At 34.1% G+C, this 22,111-nt stretch overlaps 1 long non-coding RNA gene across 1 annotated transcript; it reads right to left on the reverse strand.

Annotated features, from left to right (window-relative positions):
- Positions 1-13,853: 13,853 nt before the first annotated feature.
- Positions 13,854-20,167, reverse strand: LOC150037678 (uncharacterized). The gene is made up of 2 exons (XR_016527984.1): positions 19,983-20,167; positions 13,854-14,555 (listed from the first exon to the last, which is right to left on the reverse strand). It is a non-coding gene; the product is annotated as an uncharacterized LOC150037678 (long non-coding RNA).
- Positions 20,168-22,111: the final 1,944 nt, after the last annotated feature.

Below are 22,111 nucleotides of genomic sequence, written 5' to 3' on the forward strand. Positions count from 1 at the left end.
TGTGATTCTAGTTTAAGTACCATCATACCTTAGGTACTATTGCTCAGATACCTTCTCTGTGTACTTCAGTATCGAGCTGCTCGGATACCTTCTCCACGTCCTTCGGTATCGAGCTATTCAAATTCTAAGACAAAGCTTCAGTACCTTCTCTGTGTACTTCAGTACTAAGTTATTCAAATTCTAAAATTGAGCTTCAGTACCTTCTCCGTGTACTTCAGTATTAAGCTACTCAAATTCTACTTACATATTCTTATCTCTTAATGACTTAGTTGCCCAAACATTCTATACTAACGCATCCTCATAGTCATTGAAAAGCGTAGCATAAATATAACATTAATGTGAGATGCGTTGCTTGGTAACTATTTGAGAATAGTTGTCATAAATAGCTTTCAGTAAACATATATTGCTGGACATTCATAAGCATTAACAATTTACTTAAAATATTTAAAGCATTTAGAGTCACTCACAGTCTTTGGCAATCCTCTTCATGTATATGCTCAATGTGTGTAGAACATTTAGCCAAATTCTTAGGCCTTAACTTGACTAGGCAGCAACTTCATTACCATGCGTCCATGCCTTGTGTTAGGCGTTCAAGCCTCCTATGCAACCAAGCTTTCAGCTCACGCTTATTGTCCATTGCATGGCCCATCGCATAGCAACCTTTGCGCCCATCGTTTAGCTCATGCGCCCGTCTTGTGGCACATCAACGCATGCCCCATGCATTCGTTTGGTTGCGCTCGTTCAACTCATGCATCCATCTTGTGGCACATCAACATATGCCTCATGCGTTCGTTTGGTTGCGCCCATAAACTCCAACGCAACCTTGCGCCCATCGTTAAGCTCATGGGCTTATGGCTTCAATATGCGTTGCATAGTCTAATGCTTCTCAGCGCGTCCTTGCGCCAATTCAACATCCAACGCATGCGCTCAACATCATCGTCAAGCCCTTAAAGCTGCTTGCTTGTTCAACCCAAGCAGCTGCCTGCTTGCTCAAGATTCCAAATTTATCTTACAATTTTAATAACTAATTTTCCAGGTCTTTTCTCAAGAAATTTCCTTATACAAACATCCTCTAAAATTTCTTAGCAAGCTTAACTTAAAATTTCAGCTCAGAATTCCTCGTGGTTGTGCCGGAAACCTCAGATCATCAAGACTGGCCCAACTTACCCGTGAATCTCCCTCCGGCATTTCAACCTCAGCAACTAGACATACTCAAGGTTTGAACGGCTCTAAAATTACTTCATTTGCACAAGCGAACTTCTCCAAACCTCAGTTTGAAGTCGAGCTTCCTTTTTTAAACTAGCAGTTGTATGTTCTCCTTTTAACATCAAGTTGCCACCTTATCCTTAAAGGATAATATCAAACCTAAGTATAACAGCTGGCTTAGCTGATCAATCACCAAGATGATCTTTCCCTCTTGGTTATCGACGCAAGGGTCAGCTCCCAAGCCAACGCTTGCAACCACATTGCCGCATACCTCCTCCTCAATGCATCGCCCAATCTGGCTAACGCATAGCTCACTTAGAGGTTATTGCGTCCCTCCTTTGGTCGCATACTTCTAAGCCAACGCATGTCCTATCCCACGCATAGCTGTCTTATCATATCAACCATGTGTTAGGCTTTCCTCGTTTCATAGCGTAACTTTAGCATGCATCACATACTCCATCGTCTAGTGCCCAGCATCTATCGTCTAGCGCCAAACGTCTATCGTCTAGCGCTCAACGTCTATCATCTAGCGCTGATGCCGATCGTCTAGTGCTTATCGGGCAGCTCATCGTCTAGTGCTTGTCGTGTAGCTCATCGTCTAGCACTGATGCCGATTGTGCCATGTCAATGCCCCATAGCTTAGCGCTATCGTCCAAAGTATAGCGCTATCGTTTAGCTCTGCGCAATTACTACATGATCGCCTAGCGCTCGCCTACATGATCGCCTACCTCATCATGTAGTGTCGTTCACTTACTAGACGATCGCATACCTAATCGTATAGTGCCGCTCATCTGCTACACGATCGTCCAGTGCCTTTACTCGCACACACTTGAGGCTGCCGCAATTATTAACGATCATTCCTTTCAACTCATGCGTTCATCCTTAGTACCAACGAATAGTTTATCCTTGCCTTCAACACTTAGCCTCTACAAGCCTTGGTTGCTACACACGCAACCCCATGCTTCCACACTTCTCCATCAACGCATGCCTACACTTTGTTTTCATACTTAGCCAATTTTCACTTGTTATATTATCTAAAACTCACCTTTGACTTAGTATTTCTAACACTTAGAATTTTCTTCCTCCATCTGCCTTCTTTCTTTACCTCATTTCATAATTTTACTTAACACGCTTGTTACTCACTTATGTAGGAAAAATGGAGTACGGGGTTGACAATTACCTCCCCCCTTAAAGAAATTTTGTCCTTGAAATTTGCTCGGACTTACTTATAACTAGAGTTTCACAACATCCTTTGGTCGTAAACTTTACAACCTTCTTCTTCTCTTTCTTCTTTTTACCACGCTTTCGCTGCGCTACTCTGATATTAACTTTGTTCATACTAAGTAATACTAGTACGTATGAACAACTTGGTTATAATAGTTCACTGTATTTGTTACATCATCTAGTGACTCTTCCATTCTCCACTGAGTCATAGTATTCATTTATTACTAGGGTGGTCCTTTTCCATTTCCTAGCAATACCACTGTAACATTCTTTTCCAGTTGTCATACTTTTGAATTACTTACTAGATATGAAATCATTATTCGTGTCAACCAGACTTCCCGACCTAACTGCGAGCACTCTTCTTAAGATGTCCTGTCTATCCATAGTTGGGAGAAGATATTCATTCTACTATAACATTTCCCAACTATGGCTTACTATACTATATACATAATGTTTTCTTAACTGTACTAGTCTCTAGCTCAATCACAATTCAAACTTCGAGCTATTACCCGGAACATCAGCAGATTTGGACCTTTTCCTTTTTACCTTCTACTGACCATATTGTTCCTTTTTTTTTTATATACTCAACGTATCCCTGGTACATTTCGAGCTCACTCTTGCTCATCTTTTCCCCTTCTCTTAGGATTAATCTGACTAGGACTTCCTCTAGATTACACCTTTTTCCTGAATTCACAAGAATAGACTTCACGTTTGCCACCAACCTCTGAGCAAACCTGCTAAAATTTCTATCTCTAGTGAAAAATCTATGTTTACCTGCGTGACTCCCAACTTCCCTTCTCGAAGTCTTTCTTACTGAGCCACGGAACTTTATCTTTCACTTACTGGAATCTACACTCCTTTTGTATCTCAGAGCTTCTAAAGGTAGGGTCAGGGTTCCCATTTTCTGTCTGCTTTCTCTGCTTGCCACTTTTACTTAACATCTTCCTTTTACTTAGGTAGTACACATGCTAAAGACTCAAGACTCAGACTTATATATATAAACTTTTCTCCTTTCTTCCCAAAATATTTTGCTCCGATACCAATTTGTCTCACCCCGCTTTAAATTACCCTCTTAACCTGGATGGAATGGTAACTGCTGCAGTCACCATCCCATCCAAGTTTTGAGGGTAATTTAGAGCGGGGTGTGGCACTACAGGCGGGAAAATTGACGAACGGAAGTTTAGAAAATATTACCGAAAAAATATGCAGTGGAAGCTTCCGATTTATGTTCATCTTTGAAACTCTAAAAAATTGGTGAACGGCGGAGCAAGGTGGCAACTGGAATAGTCTATTCTTGCAGCTCGTCTGGTGAGAGATTTACGAAGATAAAAACAAAAGAAAATTGAATGTTTGATTACGAGGAAGATGAAGAGGAGCGACACAGATTCTTCTCTCTTCTTCCTACAAATTAAGATTGTGAACCCCCAGCCCTAAAGAAAGGAAAATTGACAAAAATGAACAAGTTTTTTGAACCCCTTGATGATGAAAATGATGTAAGCATGGAAAATATTGACTGTACAGTTACTCTTATACCCCTTACTAAATTCTCACTTTCAATTTCAACAATCAACCTACCAAATTAATTCACAAAAAATCCAACGTATCGTTTAGTTCCACGCCACGATTGTGTAGGTCTACATCTAAATGATTGCTCAGCGTTATCGCATAGCACTTCATTGCATCGCTTAGCGCGCGTCGTAGCTAAACGATCGTGTAGTGTCATCATTTAGAAAATCCAACGTATCGTTTAGTTCCCATGCCACGATCGTTTAGGTCTACATCTAAACGATCGCTCAACACTATTGCGTAGCACTTCATCGCATTTCTTAGCGCACATCGTATCTAAACGATTGTATAGTACCATTGTTTAGAAAATCCAATGTATCGTTTAGTTCCCATCGATCATAGCTAAGCGATCGTTTAGTACTAGGCGATGGTACTAAGCGATCGTTTAGTACTAGGTGATGGTACTAAGCGATCGTTTAGTCCCAATACCCGCCCTCTATCTACGCGCCCCCTCTCTACCCGGTGTCCTCACCCTACCCAGTCCAATACCCAGTCGAGCTGAGACTGGGCGCCACCTACTCCTACTCGGTTTTGCCCCCTTCCCCCTCGTCCTTTCCTATCTTTCCCGCCCATACCCAGTCGAAATACACTTACGACCCGGCCGGTCTACCACCGGGCACAATCCCTCTTCCCCAAATCTATCCCCAAGCAACCTCAAACTTGCCCGCCCAGTCACAATGTTATGAAGCCCGATCGGATAAGACCGATTTCTGGAAACGCATTTTAGGCTCAAATTTATTCAGAAAATGCCGAACATGATGTTTTTAGGGAAAAAAAATAACATTCAACATAGATTTCAAATATTCACATAAGAACACCTAACATAAACTAACACATTGAGTGAAACAAAATGAAAATCTATACCTTAGTTGAAAAATACCAATGATCTTTAATGAAAAGGAGAATGATAAGAAAATGTAGAATGGGAAGAGTGAAATGGAGTGAGATTGAGGACTTTTGAAATGGAAAAGAGTGAAAATGGAAAAGAAAAGTGAGGGTTTGGAGGGTTTGAGTGAGCTTTGAAATGTGAAGGGTATTAGGTTAATTTTCATTCATTTTCAAAATTATGGGGTCAAAAAAACATATTTTTTTAAAAAAGGTCCAAAAATCAAAATCAAAACTTGAAAAAGGTCATTTTTGTCAATTGTCCTTAAAGAAAAGAAATGATTTAATTTCAAAAATGCCCTTCTACACAAATACTAAAATGCCCGTTAGTAATCTTTTAAAGTTAATATTGCTTAAGGTATAGTTCATCATTAGATTTTTAAACTCTGTTTTAAGATTTTTTTTTATTAAAAGTGATATAAACGACAAGATGTTTATCTTAATCCAATTTTTTGAGAATTTGTTAGATGCCCAACCCTCATATTGATCCCACCAGTCAACCACGCCATCGATATCTTATTGGCCCCAATCCAAAAATTATGCTAATTCTTCGACTACAATGCTGTTTTTTACAAAACTTCGTCTTTTATCTTAAAATTTGAGTGTTTGTTCTTTGCCAGTCCAGTCTACGAAAACCCATGAATTCATCCACAAGTATAGCATTCATGTGCTACAAACAGTGCTTTTGTATTAACGCCAAAAAGAAATTGGCTTCATTAATGTAAATTAAATTTCTTTCAACCAAGTTTATCTATAATATATCAGTAATGTATCACATATCAATCAATATATCAACAGTATATCAACAATATATTAGCAGTATATCAAATATATATCAAACAACTTTCAAATATATCAATATAGTATATCATATATTAGTCAACTTTCAAATGCAAGCACAAAGTACCCAATATAAAATGGAAGAAATTGATTATCTTTCATATAGATTAGAAACTACTTAATATCAATGACAACTACAAAATACTTAGTATCAAACCAAGAAAAATGTTTATTACAAATCTACTAGCTTTAAGGCATAAAGTCCAACAGTTTTAGCAGTTTATATATATATATTTTAATAGAATTCTTTTAGTATATCAAAAGTCTATCAGCAATATATTACATAAGTATATCACATATCAATCAACTTTCAAACCTATCAAAACAACTTTTAAGAATATTAATAATATATCATTAGTGTATCCATAGAAATTATTAATCAATAAATTATTTGAAGTAAGACATAAGTGTATCGACAATATCTTCATATTAATCATAACATTCCAAATATATAAGCAGTATATCTAATAGCAATCTACAACTAATCAATAGATTATTTTGGATTTAAGCATGTATGGTTCATTTTATAAGCATAATATTCCAAGTGTATTAGCAATATATTAGATATAAGACATGAGTGCATCGAGCAGTAAATACTTAAAGTAAGACATGAGTACATCAACATTATATCTAACATCAATCAACATCCCAAGTGTATGAACAATGAATCTAATAGCAATCAATTTTCGATCTATAACTTATATTTAAATTTAAGCATGTGTACTTCATTTTATAAGTACGATATTATAAGTGTATTATCACAATATATCAGAAATAACGTATGAGTGTATTAGTCATTTATCAATAAATACTTGAAGTAGCACGTGAGTGTATAAGCAACATATCTAATATCAATCAACATTAAAAATGTATCAACTATGAAAAAGACAATAGGATGACTCGTCACTCGATATGCAGACGTTAAACAGAAAGCACTGACAACAACTGTAACAACAAAGCTACCAATAGCAAGTAAACAGGTATAGACACATGCATAGCAGTTGGTAACCCAGATCGGTGATAAACACCTATGTCTGGGGGGCAGAGTGATGTAACTAGAAGGCTTACTTATTTAATTAGCTATAGTTAGTTTGTTAGTTTTGACTTTAACTATAGTTAGTTTGTTAGTTTTGAACAAACTTGTAATCTTTCTCTATAAATAAAGCCTCTTCCCTCATTTTGAGGAGAGATTCATGATTCAAAATATTAGATTTTTGGTTTCACACCAAAATTGGTATCAAAGCACTCCAAGATTTGGGAACCGATGGCGGGAAGGAGAGCCCATCAACCAATCGAAGGAGATGTACACGGGCAAGAACAAGAGGTGGAAGATACTCCCACCCTCTCTCCAAGAACCTCAACCCGACGCTTGCTGTCCGTTGAGAACTCATTGGAGGGAATTCATGGCACCTTAACAAACCTTCAAGAAAGCATGGAAACCCTTGCTAGAAGAGTTGAAATGCTTGCAACCGCACCTTAAAATCGAGAGAATATTCAATCAGTTGATCAAGAATGGGGAAGAAGAGGAAGAAGAGGCAGCAGATGGGCAAGAAATGGCCAAAACCAGCAAGAAATATTTCAAGAAAGACATCCAAGAATTTAAAGACAGCACCATGAAAATCTAAGAAGACAACCAATTGGCCAAGAAAGATATCAAGAAAACCAAGATTGGGATTCATCTAGTGAATATGATCAAGAAGAAGAATTCTTTGTGCCAAGAAGAAGAAGGGGCGAGAGATGTGAGGACAATGATTTCAAGATGAAAATTGACTTGCCAAGTTACAATGGGAAGCGAGACATTGAAGCATTTCTTGATTGGATCAAGAACACAGAAAATTTCTTCACATACATGAACACTTTCGAGCACAAGAAAGTGCATCTCGTGGCATTAAAGTTAAAAGCTGGCGCCTCGGCTTGGTGGGATCAACTTGAGATCAATCAGAGAAGAATTGGCAGAAGACCAATTCATTCGTGAGAGAAGGTGAAAAGGTTAATGAAGGAACGCTTCCTACCTCCTAATTACGAACAAACCTTGTATAGTCAATATCAAAATTGTAGACAAGGAGGACGATCGATGGCTAATTACATTGAAGAATTCCATCAACTAGGAGCAAGAACAAACCTTATGGAGGATGAGCAACATTTGATTGCAAGGTTTATTAGAGGTCTACACATGGATATCAAAGAAAAGGTAAAACTACAACCTTTCCACTCTTTTACTGAAGTTATCTCTTTTGCTGAAACTGTGGAGGAGATGAACGAAATCCGAGTCAATAATTCATCAAGGTCCACTTGGGAAGCCTCAACAAGCAAAAAGGTTAGTGTTGCAAGTAAAGCACCAAATCCTCCAAATCCACCAGCATTGACCAAAGACAAAGATAAAGAAAATCAAGAAGGAAGTGAAGAGAAGAAGACCGAGACCACATTCAAGAAGAGAGCTTAAAATCCCTACAATAGGCCTTCTTTGGGCAAATGCTTTTGATGTGGCCAAGTTGGTCATCTATCAAATGCATGCCCCCAACGAAAAATAGTAGCTTACATAGAAGAGGAAGAAGAAATGATGGCTGAAAAACAGTGAAGAAGAAGATGAGGAAGCCAAGTTCATTGAACCGGATGATGGTGATAGACTCTCTTATGTTCTCCAAAGAATGTTAATCACTCCTAAAGAGGATTTGAACCCCAAAGTCATTGTCTTTTCAAAACAAGGTGTACAATCAACAACAAGATATGCAATGTCATCATAGACAGTGGAAGTAGCGAGATTTTTGTCCCCAAAAAGCTAGTGGCAGCTCTAATTCTCAAAGTGGAGACTCATCCAAACCCATACAAGATTGCATGGGTAAAGAAAGGTGGCGAGGCACAAGTAAGTGAAATTTGCACCATTCCCCCTTCAATTGGTAATAGCTACAAGGACTAAATAGTATGCAATGTATTGGAAATGGATGTATGTCACATATTGTTAGGGAGACCATGGCAATATGATACTCGAACCTTACACAAGGGGAAAGAGAATACATATGAGTTTAATTGGATGGGCAAGAAAGTGGTCTTACTTCCACTAAACAAGAAGAATGATAAAGGCGTAAAGATGAAAAAGAAAGACAGTAACCACTTGTTTATAACAGTTAATGGAAAAACTTTGATGAAAGAAAGAGAAGAAGATATATTAGGACTTTTTGTTGTTGATAAGTCCGAGGAAATACAAGAGAGTGGGAACCCTCCGGTGATACAAGAATTGTATGCCCTTGTTAGAGTTTTGAAACTATGGGAGCACTATCTTCTTTCTAAAGAATTTCTCTTGTTGACGGATCACTTTTCGTTGAAGTACCTACAATCTCAAAAGAATATCAGTCGTATGCACGCACGGTGGATTTCCTTCATTCAAAGGTTTGACTTTGTGATCAAACACCAATCAAGCAAGGAGAATAAAGTAGTTGATGCTCTAAGTCGAAAGAATTCTCTCCTTACTATCTTAGCCACCGAAGTAACTGCTTTCTTTCATCTCCCATGCTTATATAAAGAAGATGTTGATTTTGCTGAGATATGGTATAATTGCACCCACTTTATAAAGACTAATGGTTTTCATATAGTGGATGGTTTCTTATTCAAGGGAAAGCAATTGTGTATTCTACACACTTCCATTCGAGAAGCTCTTCTAAAAAAAGCACACTATGGGAGGATTGGCTGGACATTTTGGTCAAAATAAAACTTTTGAACTAGTGACTGCTCGATTTTATTGGCCACAAATTCGGAAGGATACAAATAACTTTGTTAAGAGATGTTTTATTTGTCAAAAAGCAAAAGGCACAAGCACTAATGCGGGTCTATATTCACCATTACCTATTCCCACAACCATTTGGGAAGACTTATCAGTTGACTTTGTACTTGGTCTTCCAAAAACCCAACGGGGGCATGATGCAGTAATGGTGATAGTGGACCGTTTCAATAAAATGACTCACTTTCTTGCTTGCAAAAAGAAAAATGATGCAGTTTATATAGCTAATCTCTTCTTTAAAGAGATTGTTTGACTTTATGGAGTGCCCAAGTCCATTGTATCTGATAGGAATGTCAAATTCCTTAGCCATTTTTGGCGTACACTATGGAAGAAGTTTGATACAACATTGAAATTTAGCACTACCTAACACCCTCAAATTTATGGGCAGACAGAAGTTATCAATAGAACATTGGAAAATCTTATACGTTATCTAAATAACTCAAAACCGAAACAATGGGATTTGTCCCTTGCCCAAGCAGAGTTTGCCTTTAATAATATGAAGAATAGATCAACAGGAAGATGCCCCTTTGAAGTTGTATACACCAGAACTCCAAGACTAACTTTTGACCTTGTTAACTTGCCTTCTGTAGTGGATGTTAGCATTGAGGCTGAAAGTATGGCTAAAAGAATTCAAAAGCTTCATAAAAAAGTCCATGATCATTTGGAGAAAACTACCTTGTCTTACAAAGAAGCTAGAGACAAGTCTAGAAGAGAGTTGAGGTAGGAGACCTAGTAATTATCCACCTATGCAAAGCTCGATTTCCTACTGGTACGTACAACAAATTGAAAGATAGACAAGTTGGACCATTTCAAGTATTAGAGAAATATGACACCAATGCATACCGCATTGAATTACCAATAGATTTGCACGTTAATCCAGTATTCAACGTGGCTGACTTGAAGTCTTATTTTGCTCGGAACAGCTTCCATTTAGCATCCTAATTGCCTCGCGGACGAGTCCAATCTTGAGGGGGTGGATTTGATGTAACTAGAAGGTTTACTTCTTTAATTAGCTATAGTTAGTTTGTTAGTTTTGACTTTAACTATAGTTAGTTTGTTAGTTTTGAACAAACTTGTAATTTTTCTCTATAAATAAAGCCTATTCCCTCATTTTGAGGAGAGATTCATTGATTCAAAATATTAGATCTTTGGTTTCACACCACAGAGTGCCCAGGAAAGATAATCCACCAATATTAAAGAGTTAAACAGTTTACAACGTAGTAGTTATCTGTAATACTCCAACTACTACAGTGGCTCACGTAGAGCTTAACTCACACGTCACCTAGGCTCCCCCTAGATTTGAGACTCCCTCTCATCTAAACTTAGGCTCCCTCTAAGTATGTTAATATTAGCGTCTGCTATTTCGACACCCGACAGTGTGTTAAACTCCTCTCAACTTGATTGTCTTCCTCTTGAATTAGCGAACTCCCTTCACTGACAAAACTTAGGTCCTCCTAAGATAGAGAACTCCTTCTCTGAAGCTGAGTTTTGGCTACCCCTAAGACTGAGAATCTCTTATCTGGCAGCAATGACTTAGACTCCCCCTAAACCGTGAAACTCTTTGAAGTGTTGCACTCAAAAGATGAAGAACATGTGGTTTGGCCGAAGTACAAAAAATGTCTTGATCAATTAAAAAAATGTGGCTACCCTAAAAGTATTGCAAAAACCACTTTAAATAATCGAAATCAATAAGGAAATAAGTCCTTATTTAGAATAAAAAGCCACGTTTCAAAAAAGGAACAAACCAGACTAAATATCACAGACAGATATTTCTAGATAAGAAAAATATTCTCCACAAAAATATTTTGATGTCACAACTAAATGTTAAGACTTTATTTGAGACGTCTGCAGAGTCACTGCCTTGGAGAAAATTATAAAGCCAACAAACCAAATCTCCAAAAAAAAGTGTATATCACATATTATCAACTTTTAAGTCTATCAATTGTATGTCAACAATATATATGTACATATCAAATGACTTTCAAATATGTCAATATTATATTAGCAGTATAGCACATATAAATCAACCTTAAAAAATATTAATAATATATCAACAACATATCATATATCAAACAACTTTCAAGTCTATCAAAAGTATATCAACAATATTAGTACATCAAATAACTTTCATGAATATCAATAGTATATCAGCAGTATATCAAATATAAACCAACTTTTTTAAAAGTATATCAATAATATATCAATATATACCAAATAACTTTAAAGAATGTCGATAGTATATCATCGGTATATCAAATATCAAACAACTTTTAAGTCTATCAAAAGTATATCAACTTTCAAATCTATGCACCTTTTAATGGTAAAGGGGCATTTTGGTCATTCAATTATTTTAATTGGGTTGGGCTTGCTAATTTTGATATTTCTGCAAATTTAGAATTGTTAAGTTACATGCTTGATTTTAATTTTGTATTTTGCTATTACTGTAACAGGCCTGCAAATTTTCAAGTATATTATCAACATATCATTAAGAGGATTAACTAACTAGTTAGTGTCATAATTGTGAGTACATCAACTATTAACATATCATCTAGTCATTCTTCAATTTTAATAACGACCCAAAAGAAATATGCATTCATTTGATATATATCAAAAGTATATCACTTAATTAATTCATATACATAAAATGAAGTATATCAATAATATATATATATATATATATATCGTCAAATATATCAATTAACTAATATGTTTGATATTAAGTATCTCATTAATATATTGATATACTTTATTTTAGGTATATCAATTAATTGATTAATTGATTGATACACCTAAAATAAATATATTAATAAAATAAGGGTACTTTGGACTTTTAATTTTTTAAGGTTTGGGCTGGGTGATGTTTTGCTAAATCTGCAAAGAAAGAAAAAGTAAGACATGCTTTATTTATTTTTCTTTTTGCTAAACATGCAACTTACTCTTTAATTTAAGGTTGTTTTCAAATATAGCAAAATTTATCAAAATATTTACAAATATAGTAAAATTTTACTTTCTATCTATCAAATCGTGATAGACCATGATAGACTATTATATGTATCCCAAATGGTAGTCTATTGTTGATACACTGTGATATTTTACTATATTTATAAATATTTTTAATAATTTTATCATTTAAAATAAATTTTCTATTATTTAGGCCAAGTAAGAATTATTGTCCTTATATATACGAAAGTCTTTTTTAAAATGACCTCTCACCTATCAGATAAGTTGAGATTATTGTTATAGATCCTAAAAAACCTTTTACATAAGCTCACCAAACCCAATGTTGTTAAAATTATCCTTGTATCTATTCCAAGTCCACAAAATAAATTACAACCAAATGGAGGCATTAAAAAAGCAAAAAAAAAAAAAAATAATAACAATAAATAAATTTGTCAACGTGCCCAGTTCTTACTCCAAAGATATATTTTGTGTCATAGCTTCTATGATAGATGTTGATTAACAAGAAGAGTGAAAATAAACATCATTATGTCGACAAACATTTTTTTTAATCTCAGTTTCCTTCTCAAAAATTAAAATTATTTTGTTCTTTCATACAAAGATTGTTTACTTATTTCAGGTGAACATGTAGTTATGGCTATTCTAGCGTTTGGCCAGTGATATAAAAAAAATCGCATCATTTGTTAAATTCTACTTGGGGCGTTTGGCATGTAAATTTGGATTTAAGAAACCTATGTTTGGAGTGCAGGCTTAAGTAGCCAAGGAATGAAGTGTGATTTTTAAATATTTAGTGTGTAAAATGTTTACTTGTATTTAATCATCGGTTAGATTTTAGATTAGTTTAAATTTTTTATCTTAATTATTTTAATATAATTGAGTTTAAAATAAACTAAAAAATTTAGAAGAATATTTTTTTAAAAAAAATTGAAATAAGGATTTTGACTAAAATAATAATTTTATTTAATCTACTATTTTAATAATTTTAATCTTACTAGATTTTGAAATAAAATTTTTCACTTTAACTAATTTAAAAATGATCAATTCTTTTTTACCATAATACGCTAACTTAAAATTGAAATAAATTAGTATTTTAATATTAAATTCAATTATTGAAAAACTATATTTTTTGCTTATCAAATTACATTTGAGGAATAGAAAATCATAAATTTTGAATTTTAGTTCTTACTTTGTCGCTAAGTTATTTTAAATATTTTAAATCTTTACGCTTAGAAAATGATTGTGAGTCTTCGAGCTAGTTAAATTGACCAAAAAAATTTTAAAATGTTATTAAATTAAATTAAAGCTTTCAAATATGTATAGTTCTATACATTTAACCTAAATAAATGTAACTATATAATTGCAGTCTATTAGCGTGTTTGGAATGACTTGGAAAAAAATATATTTCAAAAATTCAATTTTAATTAAACACTTTTGATAAAGCTCATTAAAATAAAAAAATAAAAAAAAGACATACATATATTGTAATTCTTTCTTAAATGTGTTTTTATATACAAATTTATCTAGTTTGTTATATATTAAGAATATTTTTATTAATGTTTTTCAAGGTTGATTGGTGGCGGTCGTCATAGATGATAGTCGGAGGGTGGCCAACGAAGTTGGTGGCCGAAATTTTGCCATGGGGAGAAGAGGGTTGCTAGAGGTTGGTCGATGGTGGTCGGAGTTGGCAAGTGGCGACAAGAGGTTTGCCGACGACGGTCACCAAGGTGGTAGCCAAAGTTGGCCAGTGGTGGTCGCTGAGGTGGCAGCCGAAGTTGGCCGGTGGCGGTCATAGAAGGTGGTGGTTAGAGTTGGTTGGTGGCAGTCGTAGAAGGCGGCAACTGGAGTTGGCTGGTGGCAGTTGTCGGAGGTGGCGGCCAGAGTTGATCGGTAGCATTCGTTGAAGGTGGTTACTGGAGTTGGCCAACGGTAGAGAGTTAGCCGGTGACGTTTGCCGGAGGTGGTTGTCGGAGTTGGCCTGTGGCAGTCGCTGGAGAGTGGTGGCTGGAGTTGGCCGATGACGGTTGTCAAAGGGAGGCGGCTGGAGTTGGCTGCGATAGTCGCTGAAGGTGGTTTCTGGAGTTTGGCCGACGTACTTCCTAGACTAAATTAGAGGAAGAAAAGAAAAGGTAATCCATGAGTTTGAATAGTAAAAAAAAAAGGAGTTAACCCATGGATTTGAATAGTAAAAAAGAGGAGGCAGGTAACCATGGATAAAAAAAAGAAAAGAAAGAACCATGAATTTTTTAAACAAAAAGGCATTATATACATCATTGAATGCTGGGCAAATGGAAGTACAAAATCAATCCTTTGTTTTACATGCATTATTGAGTCATTCGGTTTCACAAGTGTCATGCGAAAAAACAATTCTTTAAATTTGCCTAGGCATAAATTATAGAAACAGTCCCTACCAATGAAAGTTCAAAAAGGATAAATGGTGTGCTTTATATTTGCATCAAGTTGGGATGATTAAAAAACTCGATGATCCAAAAAAATCTATCAACTCAACTTAATTCGTGTGATTTGGGTTGGGTTATCAACTCATTTGGATTGGATTGGATTAGATTTAAATGTTTTTTTTTGTTAGGTTGATTTAAAGGTTCATCAAAATAACTCAAACCAACCCGAACTTATTATTTAATTTAAACTGTATATATTTTTTTTTACTAAGGATACAATTATATATATACATATATTCATTTTTTTTATAACTTTTAGATAAATTTTTCTCTAACAACTCATAAAAATAATTTACTAGCACTTTGAAAAGAAAAATTGTATTATATAAATTGAAATTGAGTTGTTTATCTTTATTTCCATTGGTATGAGACCTTTTGGGATGAAACCAAGAGTCATGCCCTTAACTTTGTCATGTCAGTAGAATCAGATGTATAGTGGAGCCTTGGATGACTATTTGAGAGGAGGCTCGATGGTTCTTTGTTCGAATAAAGGATTGTTGGAATGCAGAACCAAATTGAAGGAATCTATCCTAAGAAACTATAATATTTGGAGTCTTGCTCAAATTCCTTCATCTTGATCCTTCCAAACTTTGGATTATACAAAATAAACATGTATTATAGACATACATTTGATTTGACACAATCCAATCAAGCATGCCACTAATAACAATTCTCTTGTCCATGAATCTTCCCTTCCAAAATTTTGCATCCTCCAACACTTAATCCGATATGATAAGTAAAAAGTCGCATAAATATTGTCATTATATATTTCAATGTCCATCCATTTAGAATAGCCAACTTTTGAAAGAGAAAGTGTTGTTTCAATTTTCTCACTTTCAACATCCAAACGACAAATGACGTATTTATGCCCGTCGTATGTTAGACTTTCACCAATCCAATTGAAAGCTCCATTAAAGTAAACATTACCATATTGAATGTTAAAAAGGCACTGAACCCACCTCCATCGGTTGCTCTCACTTGCACCAAATGTGAAAATATAAAAAAAAAACAGTAGTAATGAATTTCCTATCATAAGATAATTGACTTTGAGTACTTAGTAGTCTTTCGTCTTAGGGCTAAAACCAAAACCAAAATCGTTTAGAATTTGAGAAATTCTTTTTGTAATTCAACTTCAAGAACATTGAGATCTTCATGAGAAATTGCTACTTGCAAAGAAAAAGAAATGGTTTCTTCTCAATATAATACTCAATTTGGTAGGATCTCTACTCGACTCTTTTAGGTGTATTTTCAGCAGCTCAAAATTTTTAGTTGGCTAATGCAATAAATGGACCAATAAAAATACAATGCGTCAAAAATTTTGTGACATGACCAATAACTAAAGACTTGTTTGACAACCTTTCATTTCATAGTGTTTCGGTCATTTGTTTTTTGTTTTTGAAAATTGTCATTTATAAGGAGGATATAATGAAGAAGTCCATTAAATATTATGAATGTACCTAACAAAGATTCAAAATACAGCTTGTTTAAATATCTTAAAATGGGTTAGGATAGTTTGAACTTTATATTCTTAACATGTTAAGGCAGTAAGAAAGTAATGATTTTAGTGAATGGTAAACCTCGTAGAGAATTAGAAACAGAAGGATTTTCAAAAATAGAAAAAAAATAGAAAATTATTTATCAAAAATAACAAAGTTTTAATCTAATAGTCTATCAGTGATAGAAATATATAGTATCACTAATAGGTGTTTTTTCTTTTTTTTTTTTTTTTTTTTTTTTTTTTTTTTTTTTTTTTTTTTTTTTTGCTATTTCTATAAATAGTTTGACACTTTTTCTATCGGTGAAAATTTTCCTTAGAAATAAGAATGAGAAAATATTGCGGTAGAGTATTTAAACTCAAAGTATTGAACAATAAGAGGAAACATATTGAAAAACCTTGTGTATGTGGCCAAAATCTCAGTGCCAATCTCAGTGAAAATTGGGAGATCAAGATTTGCATCAATGAAACTCAATGAGATACCCTGCGGAGTGCTCTAACATGGTCACTATCCAAAATTTTGGTCTCGATTTCCACTGAGATTGACATCAGGATAGAGAGTGAGTGAAAGTCTGTTTAATTTTATCAATTTTGGAGTGAATCAAGAACCGAATCAAACCAAATCGATATCCAATAAAGAACAAAACCAATAGATTGGTTTTCATTCAATTTGATTTATTATTGTTTGGTTCTTGATTTTTTGCATTTTTTCTTCCTTCTTCGTTTTCCCAGTTGGACATTTTTCCCTTTTCAATTAAAATTGCACGTTTCTTTTTTTATGGATTGAAATTGGACATTTTTATTTTTATTTTTATTATTTTTCTTGACATTGTTCTAAATAACAAACATACATACACCATAATAATTGGTCATATTTCTAAGCAACAAATATATATACACTATAATAATTAAAATCTTAAAAAGGACCTAGGATTAGAATTTATCGGAGATTGATCATTCATGACTGAGAGCACGCCAATTTAAATTATCAACAACCAGAAAAGGTTGCTCTTGGAAAATGTCACTGAAAAAGTCCAAGATAAAGCCCTTTCAATAGCATAATCCGAATAGCTCTTTATATGTTATTGGTTTTGAATTTCAGAAATGAAGTTGAAACGCCTTCTAACCATACAGGTGTTATGGAAGAAAGTTGTGTTTTTGACACCTTCATTCAACTAGTTAAATTTGTACAATTGTCTCCACTTTCTAGTTTTTGCGAGGCCAATACCTTATAAATTGATCAAATTTCAAACAAAATTCTCTGATTAATAGATTGCTCTTTAATGTTACCCTGATCTATCTCAGCGATGTGCTTTGTAATGTCATTTGTAATTATCTCCCCTTCTTTCTCACTGGCTAAATCATTGAACAAGCCATTTAAATAGTTTTTCATCTATGGCCTCAGGAGAGATAAATATTGTCATAGGAGACAATTTGCCTAAATCCACATTATATATATATACATATATACATACATACATATAGATATATAGATATATATACATACATATAGATATATAGATATATATACATATATACAGATATACAGATATATACATATATACAGATATATACATATATATACATATATATACACATATATATACATATATATATACATATACACACACATATATATATATATATATCTGCAAAAGTAAAAGTAAAGATGCTATGTTCCTTAACTTCATAATCTCTTCATGGTTGAAGAGTCAGTTTTAACAATGCTTTGGCCCTCCAATTTTGGCTTTAAGTTGTGAATTTTTTTCCCTTAATCTTTGGTATTTAATCTGATTATTAGTTCACTCCTAGTTTTCAACACATATCTTAATCATGTAATATGCTACTCATTTACCCTTTATCGTTGGCACCTTTGTTGTTACAATAGTATTCATGCCTCGGGATGTCACTAAATTGAATGCAATCCTAAGCCTAGAGCTAAGGTCCATGTCGTTCTCAAATTTTGGTTAAATTAACCCCAATCCTAGGGTTGAGATTAAACCTGTTTCTATCAAATTCAATAATTATCAAACCTAACCCTAGAGCTAAGGTTGATATCTTCTCGAATTTTAGTTAAATCAAACTTTAGTCCTAGAGCTAAGGTTGGAGTTTGTCTATCAAGTTGATGTTAAAAATTAATTATATTCTTTGAAAAAGGCTTAAAACCAGTAAGTTATTGATTTATAATAATTTATACAAAGTGATCCATGGAATCAATTCTCAAAAAAAGAAAAATCTTTAAATAACAATTCTAAACAAAAGTCGGTCTAAAATTTGACATTCTTGCCTCAGATATCATCAAAAGAGGGGAAAAAATTACAATTCTAAGCAAAAGATGTAATAGTTGTTGATTTTAACCAATGTTAATGCAACTTTTAAAGTATAGAAAAGTAATTCAAAGTGAAACTTAATTTGAATATTCATGAGAAGAAAAACACAAATATTGCTTAAGCAAAAGGATAAAAATATCGATTTTAATTTAAAACTACTGATCAAGATAGATGTTCTTCAATCATCAACTATTTCTCCACTTAGTATCTTTTGGAGAGAACCAAAACTGAAGGAATCTACTCTACACAAAAAATAACATTTGGAGCCTTGCTCAAATCCTTTCATCATCTTGACACTTCCAATGTTTGGATTATAAGAAATAAATTATGTATGATTGACAAGAAACACTGTCTCTCCATCTTCATAGCTTTTAATGAGTTTAAAGAAGATAGGCATTTGATATGCACCATCCAATCAAACATGTCACTACTCATAACAAATTCTCTTGTCCATGAATCTTCCCTTCCAAAACTTAGCATCCTCCATACTTCAATCTTATTAGATGGGTCCAGTAGATAAAAAATTGCATAAACATTGTCATTAAATATTTGAACGTTCATCCATTTAGAACGACCAACTTCCAAAAGAGAAATCGTTGTTTCAATTTTTTCACTTTCAACATCCAAACGACATATGACATATTTATGGTCATTTTCTAGGTCTACACCAATCCAATAGAAAGCTCCATTCAAGTAAACACTACCACATTGAAGGTTAAGAGGCACTGAACCAACCCGTCTCCAACTCTTAGTTCCACCAAAAGTGAAAATATCAAAAAGAGTAGTATCGGATTTTCTCATTATACGACAATCTCTAACTACTTTGTATACTTTCGTCTTAGGGCTAAAACCAAAACTAAAAGCATAAATTCTACTCTCACTATTTTCATGTTCATCAAAATTATTTCCAACGGGGAGTTCCAGGTATTCATTTGTCATCAGATTTAATATGCCATAACCATCGGAAGTCCCAAATTTCGAAATGAATAGCAGTCCATTACAGCAAATCCTTGATAAAGGCATGCCCCAAATTGCGATGAAACGCAGCTGAGGCAACAAAACTCATCCCTCCTAAATATTTTGGATCAAAGTCTATATAATGCATCTTCAATATAGGATACGAACAGAAAAAGAAATTTTGTGGAACGATTTTATGGGTTGAAGTGTGATTTGAAATCAGATCATTCCAATATTTACAGACGAGTCTATAGGAGGGCAAATTGACGATCGGAAGTTTAGAATATTACCGAAAGAATATGCGGTGGAAACTTCCGAGTTATGTCCATATCAATCCTCTTCCTTATCGGCTTCTCCATCTTTGAAGCTCTAAGAAATCAGTGAGCGGCAGAGCAAGCCGGCAACGCGACTGGGTCCGGCGAGAGATTTACAGAGATATAAACAAAAACAAAATTGAATTGGTGATTGCAAGCTCTAGAGTTTTATTTCCAAATTCCTATATATAGACAATCTGAGAAATCTTATTTTCTCGAATAAATTAAAAAAAAAAAACAATTTCCAAATATCTTAATTATAAAAGTCATGAAAAATATTTATAAATTTTTCTGGTAGTTGGAAGAGAAAAAATCAATAATTATTTTATTTATATAATAATATATAAACTAAAATATTATGTACTATTCTTTTTTAAAATTTGGTGATAATATCTCAGTAAAAAATATTTTTTATTTTGACTGAATGATTTGACCATCTTTCTCATTCCAATTATTAATCTAAACAGCCAAGGAAGAAGGTGGTGTAGGAATCGTTTTTGAAATCATCAAAAGGAGAGTCCACATTTTTATCGTTTTCATTTTCATTTCCATGCTCTAATAAGAGTTCATAATATGAGGACTTAAGAATCTAAAAGTGACCTTTGGATGTTGTCGTGACGCTTTGGTTACGAAGGTTGCCGGGGTCTAGGTTTATGGATGGATTCAGTCAACGAAAGTCCCTCAAACTCAGCGAAGTACTGCAAAAGCTAAGGAGGCTTTTCTAGTAGCTAATTGAAGACCGAGACAATCTGAGCATCTGGCGAATCCAATCCGTACAACCGGTAGTTGACAAAGAAGTTCTTATTCGAAAGTCCCAGTCTAGAACAGTCTCTACGTGTTTCAGATACTCCTCCCAGGTCTTGCTATAAACCCTACCAACGTGTGCTTTTTTTATTCTCCTATTTTTTACTATAGTCACATCCTCATAAATAGTTCTATGATCTCGGCTAATTTCAGTAGTGAAACACGATTTCAGTATTCAAAATATTGTTATTTAAAAAAAATCATGTCCACTTGGTTAAAAAAATATGTTCGTTGTTTTAAATTAAAATATTTTTTTAATATTTTTTGAATTATGTGATAATCTCTCTTTTAATTATAAACAAAAGCATTATTTTTATAAAATAACAAAAAGATAATAAAGTTGAAAACGAAGAGAGAGAATCATCAAAGGTGAAACTTACCTTTTAGAATTGGAAAGAACATTAGAAAGTTCAAATAAGGAGAAAAAAATATTATTAAAAAAAAACTGAATATGAGTATGGAGCTACAAAACAATTCTATAAAAAATTAAAGTAAAACATTTCAAAATAAAAATAAAAAGGAAGAAGATTGGGAATAGGATATACCTTATGAAAATAAAAACATGGTGCTACATTTCATATAGCTAGATGAAATGTAGGTTTGAAATATTAATTTGATTTCATTTTGAATCAAATATTTTGAATTGATTTGTTATGGTAGATAAAAAATAAAATGAAATAAGAAACAAGTTTTAACGTGAGGATTTAAAAATGAAAATAAAAATATTTCATATATCCATATAACCATCAAATAAAAGTGCAAATCTTTGGTTTAGTATTTATAATTAAAATAAAATTATCTCATGTATCTGCAAAATCCTCTATATCTATATAAGCATTTGTCATCACTAATTGGATACTACGTGCCCCTATAAGAAAAAGAGGATTTTCTAATGCGAAAATCCACCATCGGAAGATCGATCATCGAGAGATAGGGTCTCTCTCGACGACGTAAGATATGCGTCAGGAGTTAGAAAGAACGCCCAACGACGTATACGTTTCATCGGGAGATTGGAACTATCTCCCGATGATGGGACACTACCCGTCGGAAGTTACTATAACTCGATGGGACACTACCCATTGGGAGTTACTATAACTCTCACGGTTCTCCCGATGGCTGTTGAGGGTCGTCGGGAGATCTAGTATAAAAACCAGATCAAGCAGAAAGCGGATCGCCTGCCTTCTTTTTTTCCCATTCTGAAACCCTAGGTGCTCCGTTGGTGCTGTCCGAGAGAGCTGTCGAGAGAGGGAGCCCTGATCTGTTCACCGCCCTCCGTTTGTGTCGTCCGAGAGAGCACTATT

The sequence above is a fragment of the Benincasa hispida genome, chromosome 2 (assembly GCF_027475165.1).
Source record: "Benincasa hispida cultivar pf3 chromosome 2, pf3_genome.v1.1, whole genome shotgun sequence".
In the NCBI taxonomy this organism is placed as follows: domain Eukaryota; kingdom Viridiplantae; phylum Streptophyta; class Magnoliopsida; order Cucurbitales; family Cucurbitaceae; genus Benincasa; species Benincasa hispida.